We start from the raw sequence: 22,818 nt of genomic DNA on the forward strand, positions 1-22,818 counted from the left end.
TATTTTTTCAGTCATAAACTCTGGATTTAATTTAATTTAGACTAAATTTCTTTGTTACAAATGATGACTTTTAATTTGGTAGGGGTAGGGATTCATGGAGGGAGTGAAAAGGGGAAATGACAGAGATCAAAAAAAGTTCTGTGCAAGGAATTTTTCTGATAGACTTAGTACTTCATTGAAATGCATGGACTTAAAAAATTTCCAATAGACTTGAGGCAAAACGCCTTCCACATCCAGAGAAAGAATGGTGGAATTGGATCACAGATAGAAACAGACCATTTTCTTTTGTATTATGTTTTGTTTTGTTTTATGGTTTCTCCCATTCATTTTAATTCTTCTACACAACATGCATTTAATAGGAATGTACATGTAGAAGCTATATAAGATTGTACGCCGTCTCAGGGAGGGAGTGGGGAGGGAGGGCAGAATGAGGGGGAGGGAGTGGAAAAAAATCTAAGATATATGGAAGTGATTGCTGGACACTGAAAACAAATAAAATAATTCAATTTTTAAAAAAAGTCCTTAAAAATTTTTTTAAGTATACAGATGAAAGCAAAAGAAGTTCATAAGGGAACACAAATAAGCCAGGCAATGTTGTTAGTACCATGTTAAATTTAATATATATTTCTAAAAATAAATAATACACATATAATACATGTTCATGCTTTCACACACAACTTCTGTTTTTTTCTTTGTGGAAATATTCATGTTTTTGTTATTTTTTTAAGCTTGTAATAAAACAAAGACCTTTGGGTGTGTGGGGGGGAGGCTGATTTCCTTCCTCTGTGTGTGTTTGCAAAAACTATCTGAGAAACCCAATTATTAGTGGGGGGTTTTTCTCTGGATATTTGCTGTGGCCCCATTGTTCTCTTTAATCAGCTTAATTAGTATTAATTCATAGAGTTTCCTTGCTCCTTCTTTTCCCTGAGATTTTAAAATGATTAAGCATGAACTCCCCCTCTCCCTTTCCCATTCCCTGTTTCAACTTGTCTTTTATCTTTGAGAAAGTGTCCCATCTTCCTGGTTCTCTTTCTCCTTTTTCTTAAAGAACTGTGATCTTCTTCATAGCTTACATTCTCAAGACTTCTAATCTCTTCAGATATTAAAATCATCTTTCTCATATTCCTCTCATAAGTATTTAGTATAGCTAGGTGTTGCAATGGATAGAGTACCAGACCTGAAGTCAGGAAAACTCATTTTTCTGAGTTCAAATCTGGCTTCAGACACTTACCAGCTGTGTGACCCTGGCCAAAAGTCACTTAATTCTGTTTGCCTCAGTTTCCTCATATGTAAAATGAGTTGGAGGAGGAAATGGCAAACCACTCCAGCATCTTTGCCAAGAATACCCCAAACAGGGTCATAAAGAGTCTGAAATGACTGAAAACAACTGAACAAAAACAATCACATAAATGATATTTAGTATTATTTAGAATATTTTTCCCTTTGAGTGTGTTTCTTCCTTGGCACCATCATAATTCACATTTTTATTTCATTCTAAAGGTGACAGAAATCAAGAGCCTAGGACAAGTGTTTGTCCCATTTTACAGATGAGTAAAGGGAGATCCAATAAGTTGGACTGACTTGCTCAAGGTTACACAAGTCCTAAATAGGACACAGAGAGATCTAGAACCCAGACCTAGAATCTGCTAGTGCTTTTTCTGCAATTCCTTTACTTTAAAGTAAAATCCATTTTCCATTATGTATACAATGACACGTTTTTAAAGTATCACTACACAGCATATAGAATAATTAAATATTTTCCGATATTTAGAAATGTAGTTAGAAATGTGATTGTGTATTTTCAAACTTTGATTAAAATAAGAAATATTTTCATGGTTACGTAGGATTAGAATACATACAGAATTAGGATGTTATTAAGTCATTTACAAATGTGTACAGAAATGTGTTAAACGTGCCCAGTAGCAGAAACACCGGAAATTTGTGTGATTATAATTATACTTATTGCAATATGGTTACCAAATATATTACTTTTAATAATTACAATATGGTTACCACAAAAAGGTAAAAATTCAAAATGATAGAATCACATCTGATGTTTGAAGTTATAAGAAAGATTTTATATTTGCATACGATTATGAAAAGTTATGAAAAAAAACCAGGATATTTATTGATCCTATAAGACCAACAGGTTTTCAGGTAGGCAAGAAATGTCTTGGGCAAATCAGACTTCAAATCTAACACTTCTAGACCTGGACTTTTTTTATTTCCCACAAAACCTACTCCATTCTGACTTCCGTGTTTCAGTAAATGGCACTCAGGTTTTGAACTTAGATATTTCCTTCTTTGACATTCTTCTCCCTCTTCTCCTAGATCCAATTAGTGGTAAAGTCTCTTTTTCACAAGAGACCGACTAAATCTTTTCCCACTCAGGGTGCTTCCACCCACCTAATTCACATTCTCATTTCCTCTCACTGTGGTAATAGCCTCCCTAATTAGCGTTCCTGCCTCTAATCTTCCCCCCCCCCCCCCAATCCCCTTTGGAATCCATCCTTCATTCAGCTGCCAAAAGAAATTTTTCTAATGCACAAGTCTGATCAGGTCATTCCCCAGCTCAAAAACCATCCATAACTCCCATTACCTATAGGATAAAATGCAAACTCCTTCACTTGACATTTAAAGCACTCCCACCTATCTTTATATCCTCTTTTTACCTTACTACCCTTAAACAACTCTCCATTCCAGCCAAAACCAGAATATCCTGGCTTTTCCCTGACACTTCCTGCAAGAGAAAAGTGCCTGGAATGCGTTCTCTGCATCAACAACTAGTGGAACCCTTTTCTTCCTTCAAGATCCAGTTCATATACCATCTCCTCCAAGAAGCCTTCCCTGATCCTCCTGCCAGGTGAAAGTAACCCCTCCCTCCTCAAATTTATTTTAGCACTATTAGGAGCAGCTATATGGGTCAGTGGACAGAGGGCACTTAGGGTTAGAGTCGAGACCAGAGTTCAAATGTGGCCTCTAACATTCACTAGCTGTGTGATTCTGGGCAAGGCACCTAACCTCTGTCTGTCTGCCTCATTTTCTTCAACTGTAAGGTGAGGATAATAATGGCACTCACCTCCCAGGGTTGTTGTGAGTATCAAATCCGATAATATTGCTTAACACAGCGCCTCCCCACATCGTAAAAATGCTTCATTCCCTTCTGCCTTTGCCACCTTTCCTTGTATCATACTTATTATGTACTTATGCTTATTTATGCACTTAGCTTATCCATAGCCTAAGCATCAAGGTCTTCTCCTTGCCGATGCTAGCCCTAACATTTCCCCATTCAACTGAGCCGTAGCATCAAGCATAATGGTGTGTTGGGAGCTTGGAGATTTGTTGGGATCAGTCATTTTTTCAATTGTGTCTGACTCTTCATGACCCCATTTGGGGTTTTCTTGATGAAGATACTTTAGTGGTTTACCATTCTTTTCTCCAGGTCATTTTACAGATGAAGAAGTTGAGGCAGAGTTAAGTGACTTGCCTAAGGTCGCACAGCTCTTAAGCATCCTGTCTAGACCTGGCACTCTATCCACTGGGCCACCTAACTGCCCCATTGACTCTCTTAGATCTTTCCAAAGCACTAGCTCCTCCTACATTGCTGTAAACCATGTTATTCTCAATCACCACAGCTTGGAAGTGAATACCTTTCTAGCCTTTTGGGTCAAGGTCCTATGACTGGGTCAGTTCTATTCTCTAACCTGCTATCTCCAGGATAGCTCTCACCTATGCCCTATACTAAATCTCACTGCAGAGTAGGAGCTCATCACCTTGCTGGACCTTTCGCTCTTTTGGCTGTTCCAGTCTTAGACGTACCTATGGGGAAAAAATAAACCTATTTGATAGCTGGACAATGACCTCAGAATCTCTTACACTATTCCCCCTAGTGTTCTTCAAGACATCTGGAGAGGAGGGAAGTGGTTTCTAGGCTAGCAAGTGAATTCAGAGATTTCACAGACTATCAAAACTGTAGGACACCTTAAAGATCATCTAACTTTCCCTATTTTACATATGGGAAAATGGAGGCCAAGAGATGAAATTACTTAACCAAGGTAATGGAGATGAGCTATTGATGAAGTCCAGGCTGGGATCCCAGGTCTTAATCTCAGCACAAAGCTCTGTCAATTTCATCACTTCTCCCTTCCAGATTGTCCTGCACACAATGTAGTATCCCCAAACAATCAATGTTCATTTATTAAGCAACTACCACGTGTAGAGTGTTACTAGATTACAAATAGAAAAGTTAGTCAGTTCCGGTTCTGAAGCAGCTTACATTCTAAGGAGGTCGGGAGAAAGGAGAGACAGAATGTTTTCATAGATAATTAAATCCAGGATATATATACGAAAACAAAGAGATTACTAATAGTAATGATTATTTAGTGCAACTAAGTATAATTTAGTACTTAGTATATCTTAGCATAATTGAGTATGACTACAAGTATAATTAGGCAGCTGGGTGGCACAGTGGAAAGAGTGCCAGGCCTGGAGTCAGGAAGACTCATTCTTTGTGAGTTCAGATCTCGCCTCAGGAGGCTCTTACCATCTGTGTGACCTTGAGCAAGTCACTTAACTCATCAGTCAAATGAGCTGGAGAAAGAAATGGCAAACCTTTCCAGCGTCTTTGTCAAGAAAACCCACAAGGGATTGTGAAGTTAGACAGAGTTGAGCAACCACAACTGGTAGAATTAAGAAAGTTCTCTTGAGCCAAGCCTTGAAAGGCACCAGGATCTCTAGTAGGTAGACGTTACGAAGGTAAACATTCCCAGTGCAAAGGACTGCTTGAGCAAAGGCATGGATGGAGATGGAAGACAGGATGACGAAGATCACCTTTACCCTCAACTAAATGTCAGGTTTAGATTGGCCAAGACGAGGTCCTGTAACTCTGTTAGATCTGGTTCATTTTTGATAGGAAATTCTCTGGCTTAGGGTGTTTCCAAGAAGGTCATACTTTAAAGCAATCAATCAAACATAAAGCCTTACTAACTCACTCTATTAAATGACATAATAAAGTGGCAGACAAATGTTTGAGGATACCAAGTCATTTCTCTAGCTGCTGCCTGCTTGTGCAGAAGGGGCGCCTCAGCAGCGACCTAACAGGGAACCTTTGCCCCAACAGCCACTAACAGAACAGAGCACAGGTGCTCTGGGGTGCAAAGGACCCCGGAATAAGCAGGCACCCGGGTGAACTGAAAAGAATAGATAAGTAACTGGTGTAACTGCCAGGCTTTAACTTCTGCAATTCTAACCCTGGGGGAGGTGAGATGGGTCTGCATCACTCTATTCAACCCAGACCAATTTACAGGGGGCAAAGGAGTGACTTTAAGCCTAAGGAAAGTATTTGCATGGGGGAAGGGTCCAGGGACAGGGCCAGAAGTCGATCTGGAACTACGGGCCCCCCAGATAGAAATGTTGCATCTGGAGGCTTTGAAAGGCCTAGGAGTGCCTGCAGCTGGCACAGAGAGATTACAGATACGTTAGGCTAGTGAAGCGTAGCCAGTCAGTTATAAATGAGGGCTCAAGTTTCTGTTGTCAAGCTTCCTTCAGGTTTTTTGTTTTGTTTTGTGCAGAAAGGGCCAGCTGCTTTTAACAGGCCAGACCACGCTGTACATCGTGATCATGATGCAGAAGTTTTGCTCCCTTTCATCGTCTGGAGCTCAGCAGTAGACTAATCCTGTTTTCCTGGCTCATGGATTTTGCAATTTGAATTCCAATTGTGTCATTTATAAAAACTGACACCCTGACACTGATCTGAACCCAAGAAGTTTTGTCCTTGGTTCCAGTACTGTAACATTCAGGTTCTTGCATCAGACCTGCTTCAGTCACTTTATTGTAATAATGATGTTGACAATGATAATGATGATATAATAAATGGCATATGATATGTAATACTGTATATTGTAATATATTGTAATTGAATATAATGTAACATAACAACATAACACAACAAATTTGTAGATTATCATGTGCCAGGCACTGTGCTAAGTATTTTACCAATATTATCTCATTTGATCCTCTCAACAACCCTGTATTACTTTCCCCTTTTTTACAGATAAGGCAGAGGTAAAGTGACTTGCCCAGAGTCATACAGCTAGTGAATATCTGAAGTTACATTTGAACACAGGTCATCTCGACTGGCCCAGTGCTCTGTGCACTATGACGCCACCTAGCTGCCAAGTTGTGTTTTGCCTAAAAGATAATGGCCACACCTGATCATTAGTTGTATAACAAACAGGGTAGTTGTCTCTGAAAGCCTCCACTCTCTCCTCTATTGGCAGCTGTGCATTTTCAGTTACAGAAAGGGGCAATACAACAAACGAGTACAACCTAGATCCCACAGCTGGATGTATTCTTGGCACCCATTACACTCTGGATATATATTAAGTAGGCAGTTAATGTTTGTTGAAATGAGTACTCATGGGGATATGTAACAAGTACATACCTAGGTTTACTAAAAGGAAATTAAAGGGGAAGAGCACTGAAAATTTGTGGGGGAAGGGATCAAAAATCGCATGAAGGAGGTCACCTGACAAAGTGATTGTTGTTATCCAGTTGTGTCCAACTCTTTGGGACCATAACACACCAGTGCTGTCCATGGGATTTTCTTGGTAAAGATACTGGAGTGGCTTGCCATTTCTTTCTCCAGCAGATTAAAACGAACAGAGGCTAAGGGACTTGCCTAAGATCACACAGCTAGTAAGTGTCTGAACTCAGGTCTTCCTGACTCCAGGCCCAGCCATCTATCCACTGAGCTGCCTCTTTCTCTAAAATGAAGATAATAGCTGTAGTAGCTAAGGTAGTAAGTAAAGTAAGGTAGTACCTACCTGTAGTACCTGTACCTGTACTTAGGTACCTGTAGTACCCTGTACCTGTACTTAGGTATCTGTGGTACTTCAGGTAGTAAGAAAGGTGGTACCTACTTGTAGTAGCTGTACCTGTACTTAGGTATCTGTAGTACCTAAGGCAATAAGTAAAGAAAGGTGGTACCTACCTGTAGTACCTGTACTTAGGTACCTATCGTACCCTGTACCTATACTTAGGTACCTGTAGTACTTAAGATAGTAAGTAAAGAAAGGTGGTACCTACCTTTAAAAGATGGTAATGAGGATCAAAAGAGATAACTTACCTAGCAAAGCATTTCAATTGCTATTTTAAAAAAAAATTGGCACACATTGTTTGTTACTGCTCCATAATTCGTTGTTTTGTCCAGCTAACCAAATTATCTGGGATTCAAGGCAACTGAGTCTCCCAAAGAACAAAGGTAGATTTTTATTAATAATAATTCATTATTTCAGACAGGATAAACATACATATTAATGATAATTTTTAAGATCTTAAATAATTTCTAATTATTCCTTCCCCCAACATGCAACCTTGAAAAAAAGTTTCAGAATTCTAGAAGAAAATCAACCTTTATTTCAAAAGCAAATTTCTAAATTCTTAAGAAAGACATGAGGTAATAAGGGTGAAAACAAATAAGAGATACTTGAAATTTTGGGAAAACTCTGAATTAGAAGGGAATGTGGAAGCAGATTCTCTTCTATTTAAGTTCAGAAAAGTTTGTCAGAGGATTTGAAATCACTGGCTGCTTACTCATTCAGAGATGGAAGGGTCTGTCATCTACTCCAAACCCTTCATTTTGCAGATCAGGAAACTGAATCAAGCAAGCAGTAAGCAGCTAAGTCAGGAGTCAAACCCGTGTCCTCCAACTCCAAATCCAGCACCATTTCTACCATCCAAGCTGCCTCTATAAGCAGCTTAATGGAGACAGATACACTTGTTTGAAGAAAAATAATTTTGAAAACTATTTTCACCTCTACAGAAAAGAAAGAAAATATTTAACTCAGGTTCTGGAGAAAGAATCCTGAGTTTTGAGTCTGCGCTAGCACTAATGAAGTTAGGACCCCAGGGCATTAATAATTTAGGAGCTGATCACAATAGTTTCCTTCGGAATAGGGAAGTGAAATGAGAAGTATATTAAAGTCTCTCCGTTTCACTGTTCACAAATTTGGGTGAAGAGCGACCTTTTCTAATATAGCTTGAATTTATATATTGCTTTAGGGTTTGCAAAGCAGTTTACATACCTTCTCTCATCTTGTATGTCACAACAACTCTGAGAGGGAATTGTCATTATTATCTTTATCTCTATCGCTGTTGTACAAACTCAGAAACTGAGTCTGAGAAAGGTTAAGTGACTTGCCCAGGATCCCAATGTCATAAATGTGAAGTTAGATTTGAACCCTCTGTTTCCCAACTCCAGAACTTCTTAGTGCCTCAGCAGCATCACCTGATGGCATCTAGAGGAAAGGCACAGTCAGAGTTCCACAAGGAGACAGCAGATAAACTCCACCATTCCTAAGGGAAACACCCTGAAGACTCCATAAAAAGGATTGGCAAGAGGTGTGAGTTATTCCTTGGCCAGGTGTGCTCTTTAAGCCTCAGCCCATTTTCCCCGGGGCTCTGTTATTTGGGTTTGGGAGAGTGTTTCAGAGGGAGACTTTGTTGTTACTACATCACTTCAGTAAATTCTTGTTGAGTCATTTCAAATGTGTCTGATTCCTGATGACCCCATTTGGGGTTTTCTTAGCAGAGATAATGGAGTGGTTTGCCATTTCCTTCTCCAGCCCATTTTACAGATGAGGAACTCAGGCAAATAGGGTTAAGTGGCTTGTCCAGGGTCACACAACTAGTAAGTGTCTGAGGCTGGATTTGAACTCAAGAAGATGAGTCTTCCTGACTCCAAGCTCTATCTTCTGCACTACCTGGCTGCCCACCTCAGTAAATACCTCTTTGTTTTTCAGTCATGTCCAACTTCTTTATCCTCCACTATCTCCCAAAGTCCAAGTTCATGTTCTTTGTTTCCATGATGCTATTCATCTCAGCCTCTACTTTCACTCTTCCCCTTTTCCTTCACTCTTTCTCAATATCGGAGTTTTTTCCAACGCATCCTCCCTTCTCATTATGTGGTCAAAGTATTTAAGCTTCAGTTTCAGTATTTGACCTTACAGTGAATAGCTTGAATTAATTTAAGTATTGACTGATTTGATCTCTTCACTATTCAAGGGACTTTCAAAAGTCTTCTCCATCACCACAACTCAAAAGCATTGATTCTGTGACACTCAGGTTATATTCCAACTCTCATGGCCATACACTGCTAACTGGAAAAACCATAACTTTGACAATATTTGTCGGCAAGGCAATGTCTCTGCTTTGTAGTATGCTGTCCAGATTTGCCACAGCTTTCCTTCCAAGAAGCATGCATCTTTTAATTTCATGGCTGCAGTTACTGTCTGCAGTGATCTTTAAGCCCAAGAATATAAAATTTGGCACTGTTTCCATTTTTTCTTCTCCCTCTATTTGCCAGGAAGTGATGAGACTAGTTGCCATGATCTTACTTTTTTTTTTTTAATAATAAGCTTCAAGCCAGCTTTTACACTCCTCTTTCACTCTCCTCAAGAGCCTTCTTAATTCCTCTTCACTTTCTGCCATCAGAGTGGTATCAGCAACTTTAATTCTGGTTTTTGATTCATCCAGCCTGGCATTTCACATAATGTACTTTACATATAAATTAAATAAATAAGATGACAATATACAGCCTTGTTGTATTCCTTTTGCAATCTTAAACCAATCAGTTGTTCCATGTTTGATTCTGTTACTTCTTGATCCAAGTACAGGTTTTTCAGAAGACAAATAAGATGATTCGGTACTCCCATCTCTTTGAGTCTTGCCACATTTTGTTGTGATCCACACAGTTAAAGGCTTTAATGTAGTCAATGAAGCAGAAATAGATGTTTTTCTAGAACTCCCTTGTTTTTTTCCATAATCCAAGGAATGCTGGTGTTGACCTGAAAACTTGGTTAAGAAAAGGCAACAGGCTAAATGCATACATTTTATGATTTAATTAATTCATTAATCAATTCCCTATTAAAGACAATGGTAACGTAATGCATTATGGAGCCAGAAATATTCTGGCTACCCAGTGCAGAAATCTTCTGGCTTATATACATTTTGCCGTGAGAAAGGAACTCTCCTAGTTGAACAAATCATAAATTTAGTAAGACAAGACAATTAACAAAGCAATGTCAGTTGGGCCTTGCGATTCCAGGCTGTGTAAACATATGTCTCTGTGACATACAATAAGAAAATCCCACCAGGCTTCCTGTCCTAAACAGGTACTCGAAATAGCTGACACAGGAAAGGGTAAACAAAGTTTCAATTGAAATTACGACCTAAGATGTCTATATTTTCTTTACCATTAATATGCCATAACGTAGTATGTGTCTATAGATAATAAGATATAAAGGAAAGTCCCATTATTCAAGATAGTGTCTTAGGTTAAAGGTCTCCTAAGAAATGTAGAGTCAGCCTTGGCTGGCTTTTGCTGACATAGGAAGAGGCATTCTCTGAGTTTGCTTCAGAGAGAACAAAGAGATTATTCCAAAATTTTATATTAAACATTATCACTGGCAATTTGGTCTCTAGTTCCTCTGCTTCTTGGAAAACCCACCTGTTCTGGTAATTCTAGATTCACATATTGCTGAAGCCTCCCTTGCAGAATCTTAAGTGTAAACTTGCTAGCATGTGAAGTGACCACAATTGTTTGGTAATTTGAATATTCGTTTGTATTGCCCTTCTTTATAATTGGGATGTAAACTGATCTTTTCCAATCCAGTGGCCAGTGCTGAGTTTTCCAAATTTGTTGACACTTTAAGTGCAGCACTTTAACAGCATCATCTTATTAAAAGCTAATTAAGTCTGACTGACATTAATAGATGATCATGGAAACAACCATACTGGTAGGGATTTGTGAGTTACAGCTTTAGAAAAGATACTCACTGATCCCCTTGGGGTTGCCCCTAAACCCTAAATAGTGTGGAGTTGGGATAAAACAACATATGTTAAATTAATAAATCTGAATGAGTCTCTAAGGGCAATGGAAAGAAGCCTTAATCTAGAGATCCCCTGTAAAACTGAGACTTCAAAACTTGTTACTCATCGTTTGAGTTTTAGGGGAGGAAGAATTTTCTGTCTCCCTCTGGCCCTGTGATAGACCACTACTGAAAGGACTTGCCATCTTAGAATGACATAGCAAACTTGAAGTGAATCCTATGTCTTTCTCATCCCATAACAATAGCAATGAGGTCGAGTCCAGCTTCTGTTAAAAGAAGAAATAGCTTCCAGATTGGTTTATCTGTCTATCTGTCTGCCCAGGTGGCAAGGCTCTCCAGTGAGGGTTGAAGAAGGATAAATAAAATAAAGCATCTCTCTCTCTCTCTCTTTCTCTCTCTCTCTCTCCCTCCTCTCTCTCTCCCTCTTCCTCTCTCTTTCTTCCTCTCTCTCTTTCTGTCTCTCTTTCTCTCTTTTTCTATCTCTGAGTATCTGTGTGTCTCAAGTCACACATGTGGCACCTAAAGCCTGAGGGCTACAACTAAATGAGCTTATACAAGGGTCTTTGGAAGTCCCTGCCTCTTAAATTTTCTTACAACAAAGTGGACACCATCCAGTCACCACTGTGGTTTTCCTAAAACACAGATCTGAGCATGTCATAATGACCCTCTACTCAATAATCTCCAGTGGCTCCTTATTGCCCTCAGGAAGCAAATACAAAATGTTCCGTTGGCTTTCTTTTTTTTTAATTTTAAATTACTTTATTTGTTTTCAGTTTTCTACAATCACTTCCAAATATTAAAATGAATGGGAGAGACCATAAAACAAAACAAAACATAATACAAGAGAAAATTGTCTGTTTCATTCTGCAATCCAATTCCATAGTTCTTTCTCTGAGTGTGGAAGGCATTTTGCCTCCAGAGTCCATTGGGAATTTTTTAGATCCTTGCATTGTTGTGAAGGACTAAGTCTACCAGAAAAATTCCTTGCACATTGTAGTTGTTGCTGTGTACAAAGTTCTCCTGGTTCTGCTCCTTTCACTCAGCATCAGTTCATATAAGTCCTTCCAGGCCTCTCTGAAGTTTTCCTGTTCATCATTTCTTACAGCACAATAGTATTCCATTACATTCATATACCACAACTTGTTCAGCCATTCCCCAGTTGATGGTTTTTGGCCACCACAAAGAGAGCTGCTATAAATATTTTTGTACATGTGGGACCCTTCCCCATTTTTATGATCTCTTTGGGATACAGTCCTAGAAGCAATATTGCTGGGTCAAAGGGTATGCATATTTTTGGGCATAGTTTCAAATTTTTCTTCAGAATGGTTGGATCAGCTCACAGTTCCACCCACAACGAATTAGTATTCCAACTCTCCCACATCTTCTCCAACATTTATCATCTTCCTGTTTTGTCATGTTAGCCAATCTGATAGGTGTGATGTAGTACCTCAGAGTTGTTTTGATTTGCATCTCTCTAATCAATAGTCATTTAGAGCATTTTTTCATATGACTATAAATAGCTTTAATTTCTTCCTCTGAAAACTGCCTGTTCATATCCTTTGACCATTTATCAACTGGGGAATGACTTGTAGTCTTATAAATTTGACTCAGTTCTCTATATATTTTAGAAATGAGGGCTTTTGAAATGATGAACAAGAAGACTTCAGAGAGGCCTGGAAGGACTTATATGACCTGATGCTGAGTGAAAGGAGCAGAACCAGGAGAACTTTGTGCACAGCAACGACCATAGTGTGCGAGAGTTTTTTCTGGTAGACTTGGAATTTTGTAATAACGCAAAAACTTCTTATAAAAAAAAAAATCCCAAAGGTGGTTCTCAAGGCAAAATGCCTTCCACACTCAGAGAAAGAAATATGGAAGTCACTCACAAAATGTAGCAGATCATGTTTGTGTATGTGTATGTGTTTGTGTATCATGTTCTGATTTGTTATATGATTTCTTTCATTTATTTTAGTCTGACTACATAGCATGACTATAGTGAAAATATACTCAATAGGAAAGTATATGTAGAATCTATACAGAATTGTATTCAGTCGTGGGGAGGGAGGGGGGTAGTGGGGGGTAGGTGTGGGGGGGATAAAATCTCAATTGTATGGCAGTGATTGTTAAACATTAAAAAATAATAAAAAAAAAAAAAAGAAAGAAATGAGGGCTTTATCACATACTTGTTGCAAAATTTCTTTCCCAGTTTTCTACTTCCCTCCTAATCTTGGCTGCATTTCATTGGCTTTCAAAGCTCTTCATAACCTATGTTTGTGACACTGGCCTGTTCCATGAACAAGACACTCCATCTCTAGGCTCAGGGCATTCTCTATGACTGTCCTCCATGTCTGGGACCCTCTTCTTCCTCTGCTCCAGACTGTTGACTTCTCTGGCTTCCAGTCCCACCCACCTTCTACAGTAAGCCTTCCCCAAGCCCTCTTAATTCCAAGCCTTTCTCTCTTAATTATTTCCTGCTTGCTTTGTTTGCATGTTCTCTCCTCCTTTAGATTGTAAATTCCTTGAAAGCAAGGACTATGTGTTGCCTCATTTTTAGCCCCAGAGTTTTGTACAGTGCCTGACACATAGTACATAATAAAAAATAAATAATGGAATAATAAGTGTGGGAGTCCTGAGACTGGCAGTTTCTGTGTCCCTGAAGCAAGAATGGCTCACAGTAGAGGAAGTTCCCGTATTGGAGTGAATGGTCACAGATCAGAGAACTGTCCCCAGCTTGGCCTGGATTTCACTAGTAGCATGTAGCAAGTGCTGTTTGGACAGTGCCCAGGCAAGATGAAATGTAAACTGCCTGACTGGAAGTTTTATAAAACTGTTTAACATTCTGATATGGCTTAAATATTAACTTTCCAACTCATCCTTTAAGGGTGAATTATTGAATCCTCTTAATTTGTACTGTGTTTCTTCCATACTTAGCATGTCTTTCTATATAGGAATGAATTATCTATCCCATATGTGATTCCTATTTTATACTGAATGACATTTTTAATAATGTCCCTCTTTTGAAGGAAACCCCAGATTTGAGCCATAATTTTTACTATAATTAGCATCATCCCTAATGGGGGTGGGGGGGAGAAAGATTTGTTGAGGAATATGACTGAGTTCAAGGAGCAGCTAGGATGCAATGGATTGAACACCAGCCCTGGAGTCAGGAGGACCTGAATTCAAATCCAGCCTCAGCCAACTTACAAGCTGTGTGATCCTGGGTAAGTCACTTAACCCTGATTTCCTCAAAAAAAGAAAAAAATAGAGGTCAGTTTTTCCCAGCACTGAAACCCAGTCCACAAACCAAAATAGCTGGGTATAGGACAAGGGGGCAACCCCAGCCCCTGTGGACTGAGGGCAATGGTTTCCTCTTGCTAGACTTTTGAGAAGGAAGTCCTGGCCTGGCTCTCATAGAAGGAAGACAGCAAGGTAAAGTAAAAAGAACATTGAATTTAGAGTCAGAGGACCTGGATGCAAATCCTCTCTCTCTCTGCTGCTTGTTTGTTATCTGAGTGACCTTGGGAAAGTCCAACCTCTCTTGGTCTGAGTTTCCTCAGCTATAAAATGAATTAAAGAGAAGGGTGAACTAAATGGCTTCCTGGGTTCCTTCTAGCTGTAGAACTGTGTTCCTAAGAAGAACTAGGGATGCCTCGAGTCAGTTGAGAGTGGACAAAAGATAGATTTTGAAGCAACAGACAAGAATCCCCACCAGTAGGGAACTAGTCCATATCAGCAGCTAGCTATCAGCTATCTAGAGTGACAGGGTTAGTGAGAAAGACTTATCTTCATGAGTTCAAATCTGGCCTCAGACACTTCCTAGTTGTGTAACCCTGAGCAAGTCACTTAATCCTATTTGCCTCAGTTTCCTTATCTGTTAAAATTAAGGAGAATGAGGATAGTAATGTCAGGATCAAGGTGAGGTGGTGACTTGGGACAGAAATATCTGACCTAGATAAAATTATAATTGGGAAATATTTTTAAAAATAAAAATACAATAAAACGGATAATACTAATATGCAGTTTTCTAATATGACCCACAGGGACCTTTATGTGTGACATGGAAATGGGGGCAAGGTCTCTGTCTTCTAACAGGGAATCTTTGGAAGCCAGAGCCACAGGACTCAGTCATAATTCATGGACTTATTCATTCTTTTAAATTTCCTCTTTCACACCTACCCTTCAGTTTCTGCTTTGTGATGGTTAGTGGGGTCTAGAGAATATATTCCAGTATCTTTCTGTTGGTTTAAAATGAGGGACCAGAACAAACTGTGCAGCTCTATTTTGAGTCTGAGGGTTTGTAAGATGGGGCCCTGAGGGTGTTTCAGACACATGGTTTGACTTGAGGAAAGAATCCAGTGAATGAAAGTTTAATAGTGTTGTTAAGTAGCTTGAAATATGCTCCCCCTTGGAGTGTCCTATGACTGTACCAAATATGAGAAGAGGAAGTCCCTAACGTAACAACTCTATTGCTTTTGCAGATAGAAATGCTGCTTCCAAATGCATGGCATTCTTGGTCTTGTTATGCACGTGAGACTTATTTAATGTTGTACGAGCAAAGTGAATTTTTCACTGAAGCTTTCCTGCCCAAATTTCAGAATAAAAAGCCTCCTTTATGCGATATGAACCTTTGTCCCAGACAACAGTAGTAACAAATCAGAAAATGTAATTGATACTTCAATAATAAGAATTTAAAGACTTTAGGGCCAGAAATATCCAAAGTTGTCAAGTCTAGCTGGATTACCTCCTGTGCCACAGGGGAAGTATAAAGAACAGTCTTGGCTTGAACTGGAGAGCAATGGTTTAGACATAGACTTGGTAACATTGTCCAAGTTGAAGCTTAGGGTATGGTTGATGCCATGCGTCACTTCATATCACCTATGCACCCTTCCCTCACACATATACATACATCCCAAGTTGTACAACAGATCTCCAATAAGTTTTTTCCGTACAGATCAGTGTTAGAAGTTCTTAGGATGGTTTCAACTATATTTAGGGCTACTAAAATACAAACACAGTAAGAAGCAATTGGTCAAATTGTAAAAAACAAAGGTTTAAAATTGTTTTTACATGTAATTGGGAAAAAATAAAATATTACAATTCAAAAATAAAAATAAGCAGCACATGGGTTCTCTAATAGAATCCCAGCTAAGCTGTTCAATGACAGCAACCTTATAGATCAGAAAGGCTTTTGTAGGCTAGACTGGGGACCAGCTACCTCATTCATTCATTCAAAAAAATATATATTGATCACCTACTAAGTTCGAGGTCCTGAGTGAGAGACAAAGACATAATCTGTCATTCTTAAAATTTTTCAACTTTATCTGCGTCTTTTCTTTGGTCCTATTATAATCTACTTTGCATCATACTTACTTGTATGTGTACATATAAATATGTAGATGTAGATGTGTATATATAAATGCACGCACATATATACATTCACAATTACTTCATCCTCCTTTTAGTGTGTAAACTTTTAAGGACAGGGACCATGCCTTCCACTTGGCAGATACCTAATGGGCAGAACAATTAACAGATTCTTAACATGTCTTAATGATTATTTCATCCTTCTAATATTAAAGGAATTTGAAAAAAAAATTATCTTCTAGAAGTAAGTCTCATTAACAGGGAACTGGTAGCTAAGGTCACCCAGCTAGTAAGTGTCTTAAGGCCAAATTTGAACTCAGATCTTTCTGCCTCCAGGCCCTATACTTTATCCTCTGAGTCGTAGCTTCTCCAACCAGGAAATGTAATACCAAAATTAAATAATCGAAAGAAAAACAAAGTTCTTGATGCTGAAGAGGGAAAAAATAAAAGTAGCATATGGCTTATATGGCCTCTTAGACAACTGGGAAATAAATAGCTGAATAAATTGTGTTCTGTGAATGGATTAGAATTTTAGTACACAATAAGAAAAGACAAAAGAGAGTATTTCAGAGAATTCTGAGTAGTATAAACTGAAACAAGGTAAAAGAAATAAAACAATTTATACAAAGAGAACAACATTGTAATGAAAAACTATTTTGAAAGACTTAAGACTCTTATCAATGTTATAACCAATCACATCCCTAGAGGACCTAGGATGGACACATGTTATCTACCTCCTGACAAAAAGGAGATTGACACAAAATACAAAAACATACTTTTGTTCACACAACCATGGGGTACTTGTACTTGACTCTTTATTTTTAAGAAGGGTTTTTTTTTCCTCTCAGTTTTTAATTGGGGAAGGGGAGGGTTCCATTAGGAGGGTTAATGATTATGTTGCTAAGAAAAAGAATGGCCACTGGAACAGTTTTGGTTTGTTTTTTTTAATACACAGAAGAAAAGAGGAGGAACACACAAGATAAGCAGTTTTGAAAATAAAGTGTAGAATTTAATCATATACTTTTTTCAAATCAAGGATTATGAAATGGAGATTTATAGTTTCATACAGAATCCTCTTTGTGTGTTCTGCAGCATATTTTTTGATGTCTAAGAATTTTTTTAAAAACATTGACAAAGATAAAAAGACTAAAAAGAATCTGTGTGGTCAAGAGCCTTGAGATCATACCAACATCAGATGAAGGAGCAGGAGATGTTTCCTCTAAAGAAGAGGAGCCGCCATGATGGAAAAATGCTATCCATATCCAGAGAAAGAACTATGGAGTCTGAATGCAAATTGAAACATACTATTTGCTCTCTCTCTTTTGTTTCTTTTTTCTCACGGTTCATTCCATTGATTATAATTCTTCCTATGAGTAATATGAAAATATGTTTAATATGAATGTATATGTAGAGCCTATATCAGATTACATGCAGTCTTGGGGAGGGGTATGCATAAGGAGGGGAAGAAAATTTAAAACTCAAAGCTTATGGAACTGAATATTCTCTACTAAAAATAAATTAATTAAAATAAAAAAAGAAAAGAGAAGTCACAGAGAGAACACTGTAGCTGCCTTATAGTATCTAAGGCGATATGAAGTAAAAGGGTCATTAGTCAGCCATATTCTGGTTGGCCCTAATGGCCAAAACTAGGAACAATGGGTAGAAGTTTCACAAAGGGAAATTTAAGATTTATATAAGGAAAACTTACACATTCTTCTAAAATGTCTCATAATAGCATGGCGTTAACCTTGAGTCCCTGAAGGTTATAGCAACTATCCCAGAAGAGTACAAGCCATAACAACAGAATGGGTACTTTTTTCCAAGGACCAATGAGCAAAGCATGAAGAGATTCATCACCAATTGGGTGTTCACTTGATGATGAATTCTTTGATCCCAGAAACCTTTGAAACAAAGAAAATAAACAAAATGACATTCAGTATAATGGATAGCCCATTGTAATGTCAGAAATAAAGGAGGAAGCCATGCATCCCCCTTCATTAGGCAGACCAAATGGTGGCAAACTTGTTGGAAAACATGGACAAATTCTACAGGATAGGCAAGAATGGATGGGATGGGAAGGTGTCTGCATCATTGAAGGGAACACACACATCAACCAGATGATGTACTTATTTTATTGTTGAAACTGTAAGGGGAAAAAAACTTCCCAATAAATAATACTATTCAGAGTAGAATGGACTGCCTTGGGAGATAATGGGTTTCCCACTTTGTTAGGTTTCTTCAACTAAAAAGCTAGACAACCATTTGGCAGGCTGTAGCAGAGGAGACATTTGTTCCGGTATGGGTTAGACCAGATGGCCTCTGAGGTCTCTTTCAACTCTGAGATGCTATAAATGATTTAAAATACAGTACAGCTATACATTTATTTAGCACTTTTCCATTTTTATGAACACTATCTGATTTTTTAAAAATATATAGCCTTTGAGGACAAGAGATTTCATGCAAATATGTATGACTAATATAAAAATTTCCTTGAACCAGAGAAACCAGTCAACTACCAAAATTTACACATGAACCTTCAATTAAGAGATTCCTGAGCTTGCAAGGTCTTTTAGCCTCCCTAGGTCAGTTTTCTCATTTTTAAAATGACTTCTAAGTTTTCTTTCTACTCTAAATACTGTGATTACCATTTTGAATAGAAATATTCTTTGACCACTTGCCAAGGTTTAGGTAAGATCTTTAATTGGTGGATAAAAGATATAAAGGGAAGCCTAGAAACTATGCTTCCCCCAAGAAAACTCAGGTTAAGAAGAAGGTATCAGTCAATAAGCATCTATTAAACACCTTGTACATACCAACTAAGTGCTGGACATGCTCTGGTTATCAATTTTCTGGGTAGAACCAAACATGGGTTGTCTTTGTTCAGTCGTATCCAACTCTTTGTGAGCCCATTGGGTTAGGAGTTTTCTTGGCAAAGATAATGGAGTGGTTTGCCATTTCCTTCTCCAGTGCATTTTACAGATGAGGACACTAGGCAAAAGATGGTTAAGTGACTTACCCAGGGTCATCCAGTTAATAAGTGTCAGAGACTGGATTTGAACTCAGGTACCACTAACCCACCAAGTTCAGCCTCAGCACCACAAGGAAAATCAAGACTAAATCAATTCAAGCAAAAGGTCAAATCCTCAGGAAGAGTGAGGTGTCTTCTATGGGAGGTATCTTCTATGGGATCAACATAATCAAGTATTAAATGCACACACTCCGTGCCAAGGTACTGTGCTAGGTATTGGGGATAGAGGTACAAAAAAGAAGCTCTCCCTACATGAGAGGAGCTTATATAATGGTAGAAGGATCAGCAATTTCTGCTTTTCTTTGCCCAGTAATCCATGTTTTTGCTTTTGTCAAAAGCAAGAAAAGGAAACTAGAGTCCAGCAAGGAGGTTAAGCAGCATTTCTGAAAGTGTAAAGTTCTCACTTCAAAATACTGGCTTGAGTAGAATTTTTTTTCAGGTCTACTAATTAAAGTTAAATGGAATAAAATGGTATGATTTCAAACACCTCACAATATTTTTAGTGTGGAATGTTGAATGAACTTTCTTTAGTAGGGATAAGAAATTTGGACATTTCTGTAGGGAAGAGAAGGTGTAAGCTTCCAAACTGGGGCCTGAGCTGAGGATCTGTGTAAACTGATAACTTGGGTGAGTAAGAGATAAACATTATCCCTTTACTATCAGATAAGCTTCTCCACGTTACACCACACCTGTTCTCCCCATTATCTGCTCAATGGAAGGGGAGAAAACTACTAGGTTGAGATGAGGAAGCAGTACATTCCAGGAATGATGGACAGTCAATGCAAAGTCATGGAGGTAGAAAATGAAGTCCCACGTTTGAAAAACAGGAAGGTCAGATTCATTAGGCTGGAAGGGCAGATGGTGGCCCAATGATAAAGAGTTTTAAAAAAGAAACAGAAGAGTCTATATGAAGTAGACAGTGGGCATATCAGATCAGTGGATTTCCTTCCCCACTTTACCCCACCCCCAGCCCAGAAGATGAAATCGCAGAAGATAAAGGGATAGTTAATATTTTAAAAAGGTTGTTAATGTCTTACAGGAAGTACAAAGAAGGATTTTCACTTTTTTTGGTCTGTTTTCAAGGAGGAAAGAGGTTTTACTTGATGGTCAAAAACAAACCATGTCTCTGGTAGGCTTTAGAAAGTCAACTTGCCAGCCAAGCAGTCAGTAAACAGCACTGAGTGTCATAACCTCTTTGGAGAAGAGAAGACAAGAGCAATAGTTCAACTCCAAGGAAGGGAGGGAGAGAATAAGCATTCATATAGCACCTACTGTACATGGCATTATGCTAAGCACTTAAAAAAAAGTATCTCATTTGATCCTCACAATTCTTCAAGGCAGATTCTATTCTTATCCCTATTTTATGATTGAGGAAACCTAGAGCACACTGTGGGAGTTCATTTTCTTTTTTTACTTTCATGTAGATCTAGATCATGCCTGAGATATTTATGGATTGCAGGCCAATAGAGGAAAATTCTAATGCACAAGATATCTCAGAATAATCCACTACATCTATTTAACCAAGGCAACAAGGTGTCCAAGTGCACAAAGCTCTGGGCCTCAGGACGAGCTGAGTCCAAATTCAGCTTCAAACTAGGATGCGGCTCTTTGTATATTTTAGATGCTGTAATAGAGATTTATTTGAATTTAACTCACAACTAAACTGGGAGGCAAAAAAGACAAATAATATCCGAACAGTTAATACACTCAAACTTTATTAACTCTAGGTATCATTGAAGTACTGGACTTGTGATTTACCAGCTGAGTAACCTCGGGCAAGTCACTTCACTTCTGACTCAGTTTCCTCAACTGTAAGATAGAGATAATAATAGACCCTACCTCACAGGGTTGTTGTAAGGATCAAATGGGATAATATTTCACATGTTTAGCATACCTTGTATACAGTAGTAGTAATAAATGCCTGTTTCCTTCCCCCTTAATCACTTTTAGGGAGCCCCATACTTCTCTGGGGGTTTTTTGGAGTTTGATTTTTAACTTCCATGCTTATCCTAGTAAAAAGAGTTCAGATTTCCATTTGGAATGTCTTGTATGTTCCAAGGTTCCAGTGGACAAATTTGAGGGGCCCTAGATGTGTCAGGGACACAGAAGAATTTGTACCTGAAGTAGTTCAGTTTCACAGGAGCTCTCTGGGGATCAAGCTTTCTCTCTGAGGGGCAAAACTCAAATTCTTTTTTCCACTTTCCTTTCCCTTCTTTGTTTTTGGGCTGGGGCCAGCCTTCCCAAACACCAAGACAAACTGTAACCCATGAAAATTTTGTAAAATGGTATTTATTTATCTTGAACAACCATATATTTGGCATGGTGGGTCCACCAGCTACAGTAAGCCTAAAATCTTGTGGAAAACTTGTTTTGGGGCTAAGTATTGTACCACATGAACTATGCTTAGCTGCTTTAGTAAAAGACACTTGGGGAAAATCCTAAAAAGGAATGTGGTGGAGCTTCCTCAAGTCATTAGAAAGCTATGTTCTCTAAGGGGTATAACTCTTTACTAACATATTCTGTGTCCCTACTTTTCCCACAAATACTGTGTGTAGTTGTAAAAGGGTGTAGCATAGGTTGGTTGGTTGGTTTGGGGAAAGATATTAACAACATAATCACTAGCACTTATACAGCCATGTAAGGTTTACAAAGGCTTGATATTATCTCATTTGATCCTTGAAACAACCTGGTAAAGTAGGTGCTATAATTATCCCTGTTTTACAAAAGAGGAAACTGAGACTGAGATGAAGTAACTTGCGAAGGGTCGCACAGCTAGCATCTGAGGCCAGATTCAAACTATCTTCCTGACTATCCAATGCACCAGCAGCGAGCTGCCCACAAAGCAATGCTAACTCAGTCCATGAAAGCTGAGAAAATCAATATGGGGGAGTGGTTTTCAAAATTTTTGGTCTCAGAAACCTTTTACATTCTTAAAAACTATTAAAGAGTCCAAAGAGTTTTTGTTTATATGGGTTATATCTACTGATATTTACTATATTAGTTATTAAAACTGATAATTTTTTTAAAAAATATTTATTCATTTAAAACTAATAAACCTATTACATATGAACATAAATAACATATTTATATGAAAAATAACTATATTTTCCAAAACAAATAAAAATGTAGTGAGAAAAATGACATTGTTTTAAATATTTTTGCAAGTTTCTTTCATGTCTGGTTTAATAGAAAACAGATGGATTCTCATATCTGCTTCTGCATTCAATCTGTTGCAATATGTTATTGTGGTTGAAGTATATGAAGAAAATCCGGCCTCACAAAGATATGTAGTTGGAAAAGGGAGGAATGTTTTAATAGGCAAATAAAGTCTTAGTATGACTATGAAAATAGTTTTGACCTTGTGGATCCCTTGAAAGGGTCTCAGGGACTCCCAGGGGTCGAAGCACAACATTTCAAGAACCACTGGAATAAAGAAAGAAGAGAAGAATGTTTTGTTACTATGGTTCTAAGATGTCATCTCAGTAAAGGCCTTTGCTTTCAGCTAATTGTGTTTGTTAGCTGACCTGTGGGGGCTGA

At 38.3% G+C, this 22,818-nt stretch overlaps 1 long non-coding RNA gene across 1 annotated transcript; it reads right to left on the bottom strand.

Moving 5' to 3' along the window:
* Positions 1–17,180: 17,180 nt before the first annotated feature.
* On the bottom strand, positions 17,181–22,259 carry LOC140505650 (uncharacterized). Its single transcript, XR_011967592.1, has 2 exons — positions 17,962–22,259; positions 17,181–17,620 (listed from the first exon to the last, which is right to left on the bottom strand). It is a non-coding gene; the product is annotated as an uncharacterized lncRNA (long non-coding RNA).
* Between the last annotated feature and the right edge of the window lie 559 nt (positions 22,260–22,818).

The sequence above is a fragment of the Notamacropus eugenii genome, chromosome 5, assembly GCF_028372415.1.
Source record: "Notamacropus eugenii isolate mMacEug1 chromosome 5, mMacEug1.pri_v2, whole genome shotgun sequence".
Taxonomy (NCBI): domain Eukaryota; kingdom Metazoa; phylum Chordata; class Mammalia; order Diprotodontia; family Macropodidae; genus Notamacropus; species Notamacropus eugenii.